The sequence below is a fragment of the Stegostoma tigrinum genome, chromosome 8, assembly GCF_030684315.1.
Source record: "Stegostoma tigrinum isolate sSteTig4 chromosome 8, sSteTig4.hap1, whole genome shotgun sequence".
Classification (NCBI taxonomy): Eukaryota; Metazoa; Chordata; class Chondrichthyes; order Orectolobiformes; family Stegostomatidae; genus Stegostoma; species Stegostoma tigrinum.
Genome location: NC_081361.1, coordinates 86903671 through 86920847, shown reverse-complemented (window position 1 = coordinate 86920847; position 17177 = coordinate 86903671). Strand labels below are relative to the sequence as shown.

The 17177-nt window shown below is 41.5% G+C and overlaps 1 protein-coding gene across 1 annotated transcript in view; it reads left to right on the top strand.

Moving 5' to 3' along the window:
* Window positions 1–17177, top strand: part of LOC125456667 (bromodomain-containing protein 3-like) — a 143158-nt gene that overhangs the window by 22140 nt on the left and 103841 nt on the right. Inside the window, exons 3-5 of the mRNA XM_059648083.1 lie at window positions 6170–6211; window positions 10174–10266; window positions 11340–11485. The gene's annotated coding sequence lies outside the window, so the exon portion shown is untranslated. The remainder of the gene's footprint in view (window positions 1–6169; window positions 6212–10173; window positions 10267–11339; window positions 11486–17177) is intronic.

The window sequence follows — 17177 nt, the reverse complement described above, 5'->3', positions numbered from 1 at the left end:
GACGAAGTCAAGTATACTGCGTGTCTAGTTGACTACCGTCTCCGCCTGTACTGCCATGTTCAATGACCTGTGTACCCCATACCAAAAGCCTCTGCCTATCGGTACTCTTAAGGATTCTGCCACTTACTATATATTTTCCATCTGGGTTAGACCTTCCAAAATGCATTATCCCCCTTTCTTTCCTTTCTTCCTCTTCCTCCCTTCTTCCCCAATTAAACTCCATCTGCCAATTCTGCCCAAGCCACCAATCTATCCATATCCAGCTGTATCCTTTGCTGGTCCTCATCACGATCTGCAATTCCACCAACCTTTGTCATCGGCAAACTTACTACTCAGACCAGTTACATTCTCCTCCAAATCATTTTCATATATATATATTACTAACAGGAAAGGTCCCAACACTGATCCCTGAGGAACGCCACTAGTCGCAGCCCTCCATTCAGAAATGCGCCCTTCCACTGCTACCCCCATCTTCTACGTCCGACCCAGTGTTTTTTAAATCCATCTTGTAAGCTCACCTTTGACTGACCCTAGGACACTTGCCTTCTGTACCAGCCTGCCATGAGGGACCTTGTCAAAGACTTTACTGAAGCCCGTGATGACAACATCCACTGCACTACCCTCCCCGATCATTTTCGTCACTTCATCAAAAAACTCAACCAAGTTAGTGAGGCTTGACCTCCCCTTCTCAATCATGCTGCCTTTTGCTAATACACCTATTGATTTCCAGGTGGGAGGAAATCCTGTCTTGATGCATCCTCTCCCGTAATTTCCCTACCACTGACGTAAGGCTCAACAGCCTGTAGTTAGCTGGATTATCCTTGCCACCTTTCTTAAACAAAGGAACAACATATTAGCTATTCTCTAATCCTCTGGGATCTCTCCCGTAGCCAGTGAGGATACAAAGATTTCCCTCAAAGCCCCAGCAATTTCCTCCCTTGCCTCTCTCAGTATTCTGGGGTATATACCATCAGGCCCTCCGGACTTGTCTACCTTGATGTTTTCAAAGACCCCCAATACCATATCCCTTTTGACCTCAACATGACATAAACTATCTACACACCCTTCCCTAGACTCCTCAACCACCAAATCCTTGTCTATGGTGAATACTGAAGCAAAGTACTCATTTAATACCTCACCCAGTCCCTCCTGGCTCTGTATATAAATTTTCTTCCCTGTCCTTGAGTGGGCCAACCCTCTGGCTACCCTCTTGCTCTTTATACATATGTAAAAAGCCTTGGGATTTTCCTTAGTCCTGTTGGTCAGTGACTTTTCAAGACCCCTTTTAGTCCTCCTGACTCTTTGCTTAAGTTTCTTTTGACTTCCCTTGTACTCCACCCTTGTTTTGTGTGTTTCCAGCCTCCTAGCCTTGATAAATGCTTCCTTTTTGTTTTTGATTAGGCTCGCAATATCTCATTATCCAAGAGTCCCTAAACTTGCCATATTTATCCTTCATCCCTACAGGAACAGGTGCCAGTCCTGAGCTCCCAGCAACTTCCACTTGAAAGCCTCCCTCGCACCATATGTTGATTTGCCCTCAAACATCTCTCCAATCTACATTCTTCAGTTCCTGCCCAATGTTGTAATTAGCCTTCCCCCAATTCAGTACCTTCACCTGACAACTACACCACCTATTTTTGTCCATCAGTACCTTTTTAAAGCTTACTGAATTGCTTTCGCTTTTCCCGAGCTGCTCTCCTACTTAGACGTCGACCACCTGGCCAGGCTCGTTCCCCAAAACCAGGTTCAGCATGGCCCCTTTCCTAGTTGGGCTATCTACGTACTGTTTCAAGAAGCCCTCCTGGATGATCCTTAGAAACTCTGTTCCATCTGAGCCCAAATCACTAAACGATCTAATGTGAATGTAGGAATCAAGAGCAAGAGTAGACCATCTGGTGCTTTGAACCTGCTCTGCCATTCAGTAAGATCATGGCTGATCTTTCAGTGGCCTCTGCTCCACTCATCCATCCTCTCACCATAACCCTTCATTTGTTCACTATTTTTACAGCTCAGATAATCTTTTGAACATTCAATCAATGAGGAAGTCTCAACCACTTGACTGGGTAGGGAATTTTACAGATTCACAACCTTTTGGGTGTAAAAATTCCTCCTCAATTCAGTCCTAAAATGTGCTTTCCCCCTAACTCTGAGGCTATGCCCTCTTCTAATTTCGTGTACCATTGGAAATATCTTGCCTATTACCTTTTATGATTCTCTTTCTATAAGATTCCCACCTCATTCTTCTAAATTCCAATGAATATAATCCTCACCTACATAGTCTGCCCTCATGAGCCAACCCTCTTATCTCTGCAATCAACTTAGTGAATCCCCTTTCACCCCCTCCAGTGCCAGTGCATCAGCATGCAGTACTCCAGGTGTGGCCTCACCAGCACCCTATACAGCTGTAACATAATTTCCCTGCTTTTAAACTCAATCCCTCCAGCAATGAAGGACAAAATTCTATTTGCTTTGTTAATTATCTGTTGTACTGCAAACCAGCCTTCTATGATTCATGCACCCAGGGTCATCTGCACAGTAGCATATGCAATTTTTTTACTGCTCAAGTGTTTTTTGACTTACTCCTACCAAAAATGGATGACTCAACATTTTTCAATATTGTACTCCATCTGCCAGACCTTTGCCTACTCAAACGATTTATAACCGTTTGCAAACTTTGTGTCCTCTGCACACTTTGCTCCACCACTAATCTTAGTGTCATCTGCAATCTGTGACACACTACACTTGGTCCCCAACACCAAATCATCTATGTAAATTGTAAACTATTGTGGTCTCAACACTGATCCCTGAGGCACACCACGAGTCACTGATGGCCAGCCAGAAAAGCACTCATTTAACCCCACTCTTTTTGCTTCCTGTTGGTCAACCAATCCTCTATCTGTGCTAATACATTTCCCATAACACTGTGTACCTTTATATTCTGTAGCAGCATTTTGTGTGGCACCTTCTTTGAATGCCTTTTGGAAATCTAGCTACACCACATCTACTGGATTCTTGTTGTCCACTGCACTCAGAATGTCTTTATAGCATTCCAGTAAATTAGTTAAACATGACTTGCCCAACATGAACTCATGCTGTGTCTGTCCAATGGGACAGTTTCTATCAGGATGTCTTGCTACCCCTTCCTTGATGTTCGATTCAAGCATTTGTCCAACTGCAGAAGTTAAGCTAACTTGCTTATAAATTTCCCCTTTGTTTCCCTCCTTGTTTTAAACAGTGGTGTCACATTTGCTGTATTCCAATTTGCCCGAATTGCTCCAGAGTCCAGCAAATTTTGGATGAACGTCATCCCGCTCTGCACCTTGTTACCTCAGATTCTCCAGCATCTGCAGTTCCTACTATCTCCAACACTTGCTGTACGTGTGGTCATTGCAGCTTGCAATGGGAACTGCTACATCCCACGCCGTACAGCTACAGCACATCACCTGCCCAGCCAGCTGTACATATTTATTAAAATATCTAAATTAAAGTAATTAACTGAGTTAATTAATACAACTTTGCTGTATTCTTCAAATTTACTGCAGTTTTCCTGTCACCTAATTGAGTCACAGCTTTCCTGTGATGTTACTCCAGTTTTTTTTGTAGCTGCGATGATGTGCCCAGAGCTCAGTTAGTTTTATACTTACTCTGTACTCCTGCTTCGCCCTCCAACTGCTTCTTGCAGATGACAAATTCAAATCTTTTATATTAGTGATGAAAAACGGTGGATATAGCACTGAACCTTGTGGTACCCACTGGTCATTGGTCTCCAGTCCAAAAATAACTCTGTCTCTTACAGTCAAGCTGATTTTGTATTCAGCTGGCTAACTCTCCCTGGATTCCTTGTGATCTAAACTTACTGGCCAGGCTGCCGTGCGCAACTCTGTCGAATGCTTTGCTGAAGTCCACATAGACAATGCCTTCATCAATCTTCTTTGTTGCCTCTTCAAAAAATGCAATCAAGTTAGTGAGACACACGGTTTCCCCTGCACAAAGCCATGTTGACTATCCCAAATCAGTTCTTGCCTTCTAAATGCAAGTAAATCCTGTCCCTCAGAATTCCCTCCAATGACTTGGCACCACTGATGTAAAGCTTGCAAGTCTATAGTTCCCTGGTCTTTCCTCATAGCCTGTCAAATAATGGCACCATGAAAACCGATCTCCAGTCTTGTAGTGCCTTGCCTGTGGCTGTCGATGATCTCAGCAAGAGGCCCCGCAATCTTTCCCTAACTTTCTACAAAGTTCTGGGCAGTGTCTGATCACGTCCTGAGCATTTATCTATCTTTCATGCTTTTCAAGACCTCCAGTGCCACCTGTTCCGTAACATGAACAGTCTTCAAGATTTCACTATTTATTTCCCCAAGTTCCATAGCTTCCATGCCCTAACCTACAGTAAATACTGATGTGAAATATTTCACTCCTGTGGTTCCACTTGTAGAGAGCCACATTGATTGTTAAGGGGACCTATTCCCTCCTTTGTTCCTCTTTTTGCCCTTTTAATATATTTATAGAATCTCTTTGTATATTATTTAACCCTATCTGCCAGATCTATCTTGTTCCATTTTTTGCCCTCCTGATTTTCCTCGAGTTATACTCCTGCTGCCGTCATACTCCTTGCGGGATTGGCTCTCGCAGCTGTCAAAATTGACATGCCTGCTTTTTTTTTTCTTGACCAGCACTTCAATTTCTCTAGTCGTACAGGATTCCCTAGACATGCCAACCTTGTCCTTCACCCTAATAGGAACATACTGTTTCTGAACTCTTGTTATTTCATTTTTGAAGGCCTCCCACTTCCCAGTCATCCCTTTACCTGTGAATAGACTTCTCCCAATCAACTTTTGAAAGTTCCTGTCTGAAACTGTCAAAATTGGCCTTACTCCAAATTAGAACTTTAATTTTTTGATCAATTCTGCCCTTTTCCATAATGATCTTGAAACTGAATTATGATCACTCTCCCTAAAGTGTTCCCCCATTGACATTTCAGTCACTTACCCTAATACAATCCTAACAAGGTGGTCATCCCTTTCTTATTTCTCAGTTACACCCATTTAAGTTGTTGATTCTCTTGAGAGAACGCCCCCTCTGTATCTGATTTGTCAAAATCCCTTGGTCTAATGTTTCAATTAATGCACCTTTTACTCTTTGAAAAGCCAGCAGATATATGGTCTGTGTGTCCAACAATTCCCCATAAGGCAACCTGCCTAGTCCACTGTTAGTTCAGAGAAGATTTACCAGACTATATCCAATGCATTTACATCTTTCCTTTTTTAAATAAAAGTCAGTACTGTACACAATACTCTAATCAAGATCTGATCTCATAATACTCTATTGAACTGAAGTGTAACCCTTTTCTTGCATTCAATTACCTTCATGATAAATAATATTGTATTAGCTTTCTTAAATATGTCTTGCATACGAGCATTTTGCAACTCGTTTGTGCATTTGAACACATAATCAGATCCTTCTGCATTTCCAATCTCTGCAACCTCTGACTATTTGGATTGAATGCTTTTTTTAATACTTGCTGCCAAAATGGTCAATTTCATATCTTCCCAGATTAAAGCTTTTATTTGCTATTCCATTGTACCACGCTTGTTAAGTTAACCTATTTATATTTTTATGCAGGCTCTTCATGACCTTTTCACAACTTGCGTTCCTATGTATCTTTGTCAATGAAAAATTTGTCAACTGTCTTTCATCCCTTCAATCAAGTCTTTACTATAAGTTGTGAAAAGTTGAAGTCTTGGCACTGATCCCTGTCTCTCAACTCTTCTACATCTTGCCAACTTAGAAAAGACCCACTTGTGTATTTGCTGCTTCCTCCTTGCTTAACAATCTTCCATCCATGTCAAAATGTTCCCATCTACTCCATAAGCTTTTTCCACCATAACCTTGGTGGCACCTTTTTTTTTAATCAAGTGCCTTCTAGAAATCCAAGCCCAGTACATCAATTGGTCCTCCTTTATCCAGAGCACATCTTGCCACTTCTAGGAACTTCAGTAAATTGGTCAAGCATGATTTCTCTTTCACAATAAAATGTTGATTTGCCTGATAGCTTGTAACGTATCTATGTTCCCTGCTGTAACTTCTTCAGTAGCTTCTAATGTTTTTTCCATAACAGATATTAAGCTGACTGGTCTTGTAACTTTCTCTTTTTCTTCATTCTAAATAGATCCTCTGGACTGCAGTAAATTATTCTTGCTGTTCAAGAAAGGTAATGGATTTTTTTTATTTTTTAAAAAAAAAATTATAGCCCAGTTAGCCTGGCAGTTGTGGTGAAAATGCTAGAATCGATCATTGTGATAGGGTACTTAGGGGAAAAGAGAGGCAGAATCAGCATTATTTTTACCTAAGGTAAATAGGATTTGAAAAATCTTCTACTTATTTTTGAGGCTGCGAGGAGTAGGGTTGAAATGGAGCAACCCTACATGTCATAGTTAGATTTTATGAAGATGTTTAGTCAAGAGTTACACAGCAGCTTATAAGAGCTGTTAAAAGGGATTATGAAAGGAAACTTGCAAGGTGAATCAGAATCAGCAAGAAGAAATCTTATTGTTACATTAAAGGGAAAACGGGTGGTTAGAAGCAGCATTGGCTCAGTAAAAAGTGAAAATGGGGATGTTGTTAATGACTTTGGGAAATAGCAGACATATTGAACAATAAGGTTGTTGACTTGCTCACCAAGATGGCTTGTTTTTGTTCAGACGTTTCATCACCATGCTAGGTGACTTGATCAGTGGAACGTCTGCTGAAGTGATGTTATTCTACTTCATTGGAATTTATACTGTCTGTTCTGTTATGGTGAGCACTGTCATTTCTGTTTTTGACCTGTATGGGTTTCTATATGGACTCCGATTCTATATGTTTGTTGATTGATGAAAGTATGGTCGGAGAACCATGCCTCTAGAAATTCCTGTACGTATCTGTTTGGCTTGGGCTACTTTGGTTACTTTGTCCCAGTTAAACCAATGTCCTTCGTTGTCTGAATGTACACATTACTGAGAGTTCATCGTGGTGTTTTGCTGCTAGCTGATGTTCATGTATTCTGATGGCTAGTTTCTTTTCTGTCTATCCAATGTCACGTTTGTGGCAGTCGTTGCATGATATTTTGTAAATTGCATTTGTTCTGCGTGTTGTGGGAAATGGGGCCTTTAGTCCTTAAGTGTTTTGTTGTAGAGTGACTGACTATGGGCTTGCGGGCTCCCATGATTCCTAGTGGTCTTAGGAGTCTTGTCAGTTCCAATTGTGTTCTTGATGTAGGGCAGTATGGCCAGTGTGTTAAGTTGAACTGTGTCCTGTTGTCTGTTATGTAGGCATCTGTGGTTGAAGTTGCAGGGATATCTGTTTAAGGGGAGGATCTTGTCTCAGTGTTCTTCTTCTTTCTGGAGGGTTACAGTGTGTTCTGGCCTATTTAAAATAGTGTCCTAATGCACCTTTTGTTTGTGGATGTTGGGATGGTTGCTGTGGAAGTTGTGGATTTGATCTGTATGGGTTGTTTCTCTGTATACTGAGGTTTGGAACTCCGTTTGTCAGTCGTTTTTAACCTCAACATCCAGAAATGGAAGTTGATTGTTTTCTTCTTCCCTTGTGAATTTAATCCCTATGAATACTCTGTTGATGAGGTGGTGGGTCTCTTCTAATTTTGTTGCGTTTAATAACAACAAATGCCTCGCCTACTGTAGTGTACCAGACTGTGTATAAATTCCAAGCAGAGTAGACTAACATTGCTTCATCAGAGCCTCCACTGATGTCACCTAGTATGGTGACAAAATGTCTGAACAAAAACTAGCCAGCTCGGCAAGCAAGTCAGCAACCCCCATCTGCAGCCCGAGCTACAGATCATTGCCAACACTTTAATGTCGAATAATAACTTGCCTCAGCATTTACAGCAGAAAAGGAAGATAGCTTGCTGGAAGTCCCAAGGAAATCTATAGCGAGCTGGGACTGACCACAGTTACTGTAAGTAAAATGTTGGTAATGAGGTAGTAAATGGAATTTGTGACAATTCGCTAGGAACTTTTTTTATGTTTGAAGGTGTTAAGGGAGCACATCGTAGATGCCCACACTATAATCTTTCAGAGACCCCTATATACAGGAGTCATCTCTCTGGATTAGAAAATTGTACCTGTTAGTCTACATTTCAGGAAGAATGAAAGAGGGAAACCAGAGAATCGTAGACTTGTTAGTCTAACATCTGTTGCAGGGAGACTACTGGCATCTGAAATAAAGAATGGGATAACTGATCACTTTATAAATTTTCAGTTAATCAAGGAGACCCTAGATGGATTCATGACAGGTCATGCCTGACAAAAATGATTTCTTTTTTGAAAAAGGTGACTTAATGTAGTGGACAGGAGAATGCCTTTTGGATATTGACTATGTGGATTTTGAAAAGGCATTTGATTAACCTCCCACGTAAGAGACTATTAACTGAAGTGGAAGCCTGCAGAATTGAGTAAATTACTGACATGCCTAAGAAATTGGTTGACTGGCGAGTGTCAAAAAGAAGGGGTAATGGGTAGGTACTCAAATTGGCAGGATGTAACCCATGGTAACAATCTGTGTTATGGCCTGAATTGTTCAGATGACTTGTTACCAACTTGGATAATAGTCACATTTCCAAATTTACTGATGAGACGAAGGTAGGTGGCATCGTAGACAGTGCTGACGTTAACGTAAATTACATAAGAACACTAAGTGGACAAAACTGTAGAGATGGAGTTCAGTGTAGGCAAGTGAGAGGTTATCTATTTTGAACTAAAGGAAACATCAGGTTGTATGAAGTTAAATACAGCAAATGCCCAAAGAGAGTTGGGCATATATCATAAACAGGTACAGAAAATAATTGAGAAAGCTAATGGAATGCTGGCTTTGGGATCTAGAGGACTGGAGGTCCTCTAGATCCAAAAGCCAGCATTCCATTAGCTATCCAAGTTGGTACTAGGATGAGAAGTTATGCTGTAGTTATACAAATCCTGGTTAGGCTCCACTTGGAGAACTGTAAGCAGATTTGAGCTTTACCATACCTTGGGTAAGGTAAAAGCAAAGTCGCCATAGTCTTACCAGTTCATAGGGCTGCTTGAGAGAAAAATGATTGGCTTAACCTGAGGGTTACCATGTCTCGGGTGAGGGGAGAGGTTGAGAAGGAGAATCCTTCAAGACAACCTCAGCTGGTGCAGGAATTGATCCTGTGCTGTTGGTATCACTCTGCATCACAAACCAGCTCTCCAATCAACTGAGCCAAAATGACCACACCTTAAGAGTATATTGACCTTGAGTTAAATGTAGGCTTACAAAAATGATACCTGGACTGCAGGGGTTAGGTTAGGAGAAGAGATTATACTAATTAAGCCTGTTTTCTCTAGAATTTGGAGGGGTAAGGGATGATCTGATTCAAGTCGTTGAGATAATAAACGAAAAGGGCAGAGTAGATAAATCTGAACTATTCCCAGTGGTTGAGGATTCCAAAGCTAAGGGGATACACTATTCGGATGGAATGTTAAGTAGTTCTACACACGGGGTGGGGGGCGGTAGATATTTGGAACTCTCTTCCAAAATGACAGTGGATGCAGAATTGGTTCCTTTACTCCTTTTTAAGCATTCACAGGATGAGGGCATCCCTGGCTAGGCAGCATTTTTTTTGCCCACCCAGATGGCAGTTAAGAGTCACTGCATTTCTGTGGGTCTGCAGTCACATGTGGGCCAGACCAGGTAAGCTTGGCAATATCCTTTCATTAGCAAATCAAATGGGTTTTTCCAACAATCGACAATGGATTTGCGGTCATCACTAGACTTAGTTCCTGGTATTTATTGAAATCAAATTCCATCGATGCTGTGCTGTGGTGGGATTCGAACCCAGGTCCCCAGAACATTATCTGGGTCTCTGGATTAACAGTCCCACGATAATACGACTAGGCCATCGCCTCACCTGAATGCCAATATTAAAACCTGAGAGATAGAAATTTTGGATACTTTCTTGTTATGCATTGGTCTTAAGGGATATGGGCCAACCGTAGGTACATAGAGTTGGTCTACGCACTTGAGAGGCTGAATAGCTTACTGCTTTTCCTAAATTCTTGCAAGGTTTTGGGAAGCTGCTGTTACATTTTTTAGACAGATTTGAAATTGGCACTTAAGGGTATGTAATAATTAACATGTCCTCTAATTTGTTTGCAGATCGCTGATTTCCAAGATGAGTATGCAGCTGTGACTTCCAAAAGCAGAGGTTAATTTGGTGCAGAATCTCTGAGAAACTGCATGGCCTGGAGGGTACACTGATTATAATAGAGGATTGTAAGATTGTTCAGGAAAAGCCTTTAGGGTAAAATGAACAGGGTCGTGAGACCTCTTCTATCTGGGATTAAAGTGTAAAGTTAGAGGTGAGGTTTTGTGAGGAAGCTGAAGAAAAGCTATTTGCAATTAGTCAACCTGTATGCGATTTTAAAGTGGGCCCAAATTGCATGACTGGGATGAAAATGTTTATGCTGTATACCATGGCAGCAGCCTGTGTTGACAGTGGACAGACCGAGATTCAAGTCCCAGAGATGGGGTGAGGATATCCCGTTGTAAGCAGTTGTGCTTTAAACTGTCAACGTTCAAAGGTGGGTGAGATCCCAGCAGCATTTGTATTTGAAGTTGTCACAGGTAATTGACATTCCTGTGGTGATGGGCTATAGTAAGGGAAGGGTACAGTGAAAGCTATTGTGATGTCAGTTACAGCTTTCGCAAAATACTTCTACCGGTTAGTTTGTCAGGCTTTTTCGTGGGAATTGCCGTTCAGTTCAAATTAGACAGCAGCTACAAACACAGAAGCCTAGTTTATCTCACCAGAATATGGATGGTGCCTTGTGCATGGATTGAAAGCAACAACCCTGAGTTAAAACTGAACTTGGAAAATCTTCCAGTTTATGCTAGAGGGAAAATCTCCAGTGATAGCCTTGGTATGAAGATATTTCTGGGACTTAGAAATACAAGGCTGAGAATGTTTATTTGGTTTTATTTTAGAAAGTAAACCCTTGGTGTAAGAATTGTTTTGGACTGATTCGGGGAAGGCATTGTATACTTGATGCTAAAACAGAAGTTGCTGAAAAGGCTTAGCAGGTCTGATAGCATCAGTGAAGAGAAACGAGAGTTAACGCTTCTGGTCTCCTGGCCCTTTCCCTAAGGGTCACTGGACCTGAAACATTGACTCTCATTTCTCTTCACAGATGCTGCCAGACCTGCTGAGCTTTTCTAACAATGTCTGTTTTTGGTTTTGATTTACAGCAGTTTGTTTTTTTGGTTTTTATATAATAAACCTGATGCTGATTTCTTTTTTTCTCAATTTCTTGCTTAAAAATAAGAGGATTCTGCAGTAAATCACTTTTTGTTTGCTGATGTGGGTGTCACTGGCTTGGCCAACATTTATTGCTCATTACTAATTCCTTGGAGTCCAGCTAAGAGTCATCCACTTTGCTGTGGATCCGGAGTCACGTACAGGATTGACCAGGTAAGTACAGCAGATTTTTTTTTTTCTTAAAGGACATTCCCAAAACACAGGTTTTCACAATTGTCTGTGTTTATGTGGTCACCATTAGGCTATATTTTGTTTATAATTTGTATAGATTCAAATTCCTGCTGTCTGCCATGGTGGGATAAGAACTCATGCCCCTAGAATATTAACCTGGAATTTCTAGTCCATTACCACTTATGACATAAGGGGAGGTTATGCATTTGGTCTGTTGTAGTAGAATTGAAACATGAACTCTTGTTGTTCCTTCCAGCTGCCAATAGCAAGTTCTTTCTTGCAGGTTAAAAAAAAGGTCTCTGAGGAGATTGGTAACACAAGCAGAGATCAAGGATTAAGGAGGGACAGAAATCTAAGAGCAGGAATAAATAGACTTTTCTAGGTTGTGTAATCTAAGTATACCGAGTGCTATGAGGAATAGCACTTGGGCCTGGCTGTTGAAAATTGACATCAACAATTTAGGTCAAAATCTAACAAAGTTTGCTGATGGTACGAACCTTGGTGGGATGATGATCTATATCTGAGGCAGGTGTAGAGGTTGTAAAGAAACAATAGACCAGTTAAGATTTGTTGAATTGAAGTCATACGGGGACAATGTGAATTTGGCATTTTAGGAAAGGCAGAATTTTATTTTTAAAGGGGAAAAACATCTCTAAATGTTTGATTCTGAGAATTTGGGTATCCTTGAGTTTGAATCAAAATTCACATGTTCTTCTTTTCATGGATATGGATATCACTGATAAGGCTAGCATTTTTTTTGCCCATTGTTAATTGCTGTTTCACTGTGACTTGCTAGACTAGTCAGAGGACAGTTTAAAGTCTGGCATTGCATATACAGCCAGACAAAACATGTTAAGTAAGCAGGTTCAGTAAGAAGTGGGAACGCAAATGGTATGTTTGTCTTTTTTGTGGTATCAGTACTTTAGTGCCACTCTATAATGCTTTGATTTGCTTAAGCAAGCGAGGAAGGAAATGCCTCTCTTGAAGAGACAGTGATGATTCACTAGTTTGATTTCTAAGATGAAAGCTATTCAATAAGGAGAAATTGAGTAGAATAGTCATACAGGTATGTTTCATTCTTCTAGAAGAATGGGAGGTGATCTAGCTGAAATGTATGCAGTTGAGGGGATAGGGAGAGACTGTGTTTCTGTCTTCCCTAGAAATGGGCAAACAGGCCATAGTTTCAGAATAAGGATTGGCCATAGGACAAAAGTGGGAGAAATTTCCTTAATGAATCTTAGGAGTTTTCTACCTTGGAATTGTGGATGTTCCTTCATTTGAGGATAGTCGAGACAGGAATTTTTGGGCGCTTGAATAATTTGGGGGGGAAATGGAGATCAGCCGTGATTTAATTTAATCTGTGTACACAGTCTGTTTGACAATCCTGATCTTATTTGTGAATGAATCAAGTGTTGACTGATCTTTTTAGTTTCCCCAAGTGCTTTTACAAGCTGGGTAAACTAATGTTTTTGAAACATTTTATGAAGGTTTACAGCAAATAAGTTATGCAGTGCCCAAGAGAACTCTTCATTGTCATTATTGAAACACTAGGACAGTTATTCCATCTACTGAATTACTAAATCTGATTGATATTGTGATTGACTAGTTCCTAATTTTATTATTGTGACTCATTTCAAAGATCTAATTTGTAACATTAGTCAATAGAGCCATTTGTCATTCAATTTTGATCTACTTGAACAGTTTTCTTTCCTGTTTTGGTGATCTGCGAAAGGACTTCATCATTTCTAGGCATACTGTGGTCCTTATAGAATGTTTCACAACCTGCTTTGAGACTTCAAGTTATAAATTTGTGCACACATTCCTAAACAAATCGTACCAGATTGCTTTTAGTAATGTGGTAGAAATTTTTTTTGGGAATTGGAAGAAATGAAGCTGTTTTTGGTACTGGACTTTGAGCAGAATGATCAACCATATGGTGGAGACATTGGGATAAATGTGTTTCATGAGAGTGCATATGGAACCTGATAGATACAGATGATGTCACCGTGAAACAATGAAAAATGTTGGAGCAGGGATCAGGAGAGTGGTGGACAGCAAGTGAAGTAATGGTTATGATTAGATTTCCAGGGCAATAAAGGTAATGATGTGGAAATAGCAGTAGCATTCGAAGCCAATTTTATACTCACAACAATAATTCTGGTAAATAGTTGTTCTTAAAAATAGATCTTGGCAAGGGCTCTGACAATCAATTGTGCAGTAGGGGATAGTAAAATCAGCTATTTGAAGGCTACAGATGGGTCAAAAAAAATGGTCTCATTGCGTAGTCAGTTTCAACACTCTGGCAGGACAGAAATCTGGAGGGGTTGTGTGGTGCAGTGGGGGGAGGGGACGAACTGGGCTGGTTTAGGGATGCAGTAGGGGAAGGGGAGATTTTGAAACTGGTGAAGTCCACATTGATACCATTAGGCTGCAGGGTTCTCAGGCGGAATATGAGTTGCTGTTCCTGCAACCTTTGGGTGGCATCATTGTGGCAGTGCAGGATGCCCATGATGGACATGTCATCTAGAGAATGGGAGGGGGAGTGGAAATGGTTTGCGACTGGGACGTGCAGTTGTTTGTTGCGAACTGAGCGGAGGTGTTCTGCAAAGCGGTCTCCAAGCCTCCGCTTGGTTTCCCCAATGTAGAGGAAGCCACACCGGGTACAGTGGATGCAGTATACCAAATTGGCAGATGTGCAGGTGAACCTCTGCTTAATGTGGAATGTCATCTTGGGATCTTCTCTAGATGACATGTCCATCATGGGCATCCTGCACTGCCACAATGATGCCACCCGAAGGTTGCAGGAACAGCAACTCATATTCCGCCTGAGAACCCTGCAGCCTAATGGTATCAATGTGGACTTCACCAGTTTCAAAATCTCCCCTTCCCCTACTGCATCCCTAAACCAGCCCAGTTCGTCCCCTCCCCCCACTGCACCACACAACAAGCCCAGCTCTTCCCCCCCACCCCCCCCCCCCCCCCAACCCACTGCATCCCAATACCAGTCCAACCTGTCTCTGCCTCCCTAACCGGTTCTTCCTCTCACCCATCCCTTCCTCCCACCCCAAGCCGCACCCCCATCTACCTACTAACCTCATCCCACCTCCTTGACTTGTCCGTCTTCCCTGGACTGACTATCCCCTCCCTACCTCCCCACCTATACTCTCTCCACGTACCTTCTTTACTCTCCATCTTCGGTCCGCCTCCCCTTCTCTCCCTATTTATTCCAGCTCCCTCTCCCCATCCCCCTCTCTGATGAAGGGTCCAGGCCCGAAACATCAGCTTTTGTGTTCCTGAGATGCTGCTTGGCCTGCTGCATCCAGCCTCACATTTTATTATCTTGGAATTCTCCAGCATCTGCAGTTCCCATTATCTCAGAAATCTGGAGGCTTTGTCTAAAGTAGCAGGAAAGATGGCAATTTTAGGAGGCAACTTATTTGTGGATTAAGCTAGAGCCTAAATGAAGAGCGAGAAATCGTGTCCGATCTAGGCATGTAAACTACTATTAGATATACCAATGAGATGCTTTTGGCAGTTTCAACTCTAAACTTGATGTCAGACTGGGAATTGAGTATTACGCAGCAGTTCTTGAGTTATTGCAGTCGATAATGGGTGGGCATGGTCAGCGTAGTGTCTATAACATGGACCAGGAGCTTTGGGTTTAAGTCCCACCTACTCCAGAGGTGTATAATAACATCCCTGAACAGATTGATTAGGAAAAGAAAAGACTGTAGCAGTTCACAAAAGCCGGTTATCACTACCACCTAGAGCTAATTATGGCTGTGCGATGAGTGGCCTAGCCATCACCACCTCCGTCCAAAAATTGCTATGGAAGTGTTGGAGATGGATTTTATAGAGGACTAAGTCCCATATTAACAGGGCTAGTCAATCTTCACTTGAGCTCCTTAGCATGCAGCATGGGAGAGATCTCTAGGATACTCTGCTTTTCCTAGTAAAGTACAGATTATTCATACACACATTATAATGGTTACATGTAATATTGACATCAGTGTTTGCCACATGTCCTGTGACCTACACATCCAACCCTATGAATACGCAATCAATGATGGACAACTTCACGGTCAACCCTAGGTCCTCCCAGCATCTCGATGTTTGCCTGACCCCTCTCTTGCCTTTCCTTGGACTCTTGCAATACACTTTATTGACGACGTTCCAACACTGAATGTTAAGTCCCCTCCCAGACTAGCTGGTAACCTTATCAAAGTTTTCCAAGGGTGTTTATCAAAAGCAGTCTCCATATCCAAGGCTGACTGGTTACACAAATCTCATGAAAATTTCCAGTGTCAAATAGTTTAAAACTACTACTACTGCACAAATATGTCTACTCTGGTATGCAATTATAATTAATTAATTAAAAGGCCCCATCTAAAGTGGGTCAAGCTTTCCCTTTCTCTGATTTTGAAAATTTCAGTTTTGTGGCAGTTTCCATCTGAGCTGCCTTATTAGAGTCTTACTGTTTGCATTCTAGTCCCAACGTAGTAAGATTCGGAGGCATTTTGTCTGTTTGTGAAGGCCATAATTTGAGGTATTTGAAATAGAGAAACAAAGAAACCTACAGCACAGAAACAGGCCCTTCGGCCCTCCAAGCCTGCGCCGATCAAGATCCTCTGTATAACCTGTCATCTATTTTCTAACAGTCTGTGTCCATTTTCTCCCTGCCCATTCATGTACCTGTCCAAATATATCTTAAAAGACGCTAACGTGTCTCAGTCTACCGCCTCCGCTGGCAACGTGTTCCAGGCACCCACCACCATCTGTGTTAAGAACTTTCCACACATATCTCTCTTAAACTTTCCTCCTCTCACTTTGAACTAATGATCCCTAATAATTGAGTCCCCCACTGTGGTAGAGGGGTTGTTGGGGGGGGGGGGGGAGTTTTGTGCTATCCACCCTGTCTATACCCCTCATGATTTTGTAGACCTCAATCAGGTTCCCCCTCAATCTCCGTCTGTCTAATGAAAATAATCCTAATCTATTCAACCTCTCTTCATAGCTAGCACCCTCCATACCAGGCAACGTCCTGGTGATGCATCCTGGAAATGTTGCAACAGCTTTAAAACAACGCAAGCAACAATTTTGTCATATTCAGCCATGGGTAACTACAATGTGAACTTATTTGTAGCTTTGATTTTGATAATGGTCATTTCAGTCCTGTGACTTAGGAAGAATCCTGATTAGGAAAATGCAGGCGAGATAATAGTTTTGGGAGATTTCAGGGAGCTGCGGAGTTTGGTCTATGAAATAGTTGTGTTGTATAAACGGAATGATCTGGAATAGATCTTTTTCTCTTTAGAGGCATGTTAGTTTACTGCTGTTTTGGAAGATTTCAGTATATGACTAAGAGAAAACTGTTTATAAAGTTGACAGGCATTGGAGCTGTGAATGAGAAATTGAGTTTCTATTACCTTTCAATGGGAAAAGGGCCAAGAGAACATATGGTAGGTCTCGTGAGCAAGTTAACATAGTGGGCATAAGGAAAAAATTGAACTAAACAAAATGTATTTTTGTGCAAGGTAAGCCTTGGAATACTTTTTAGTTTAACACAATTTAAGTTGAGACAGTTGATCGGCTAGCACTTTTTAAATTTTCTTTGACATGTGTACAGGTTCATTTGAGCTGCAAGGTGGTGACAGTAGTAGTAGAGAAAAGAGGG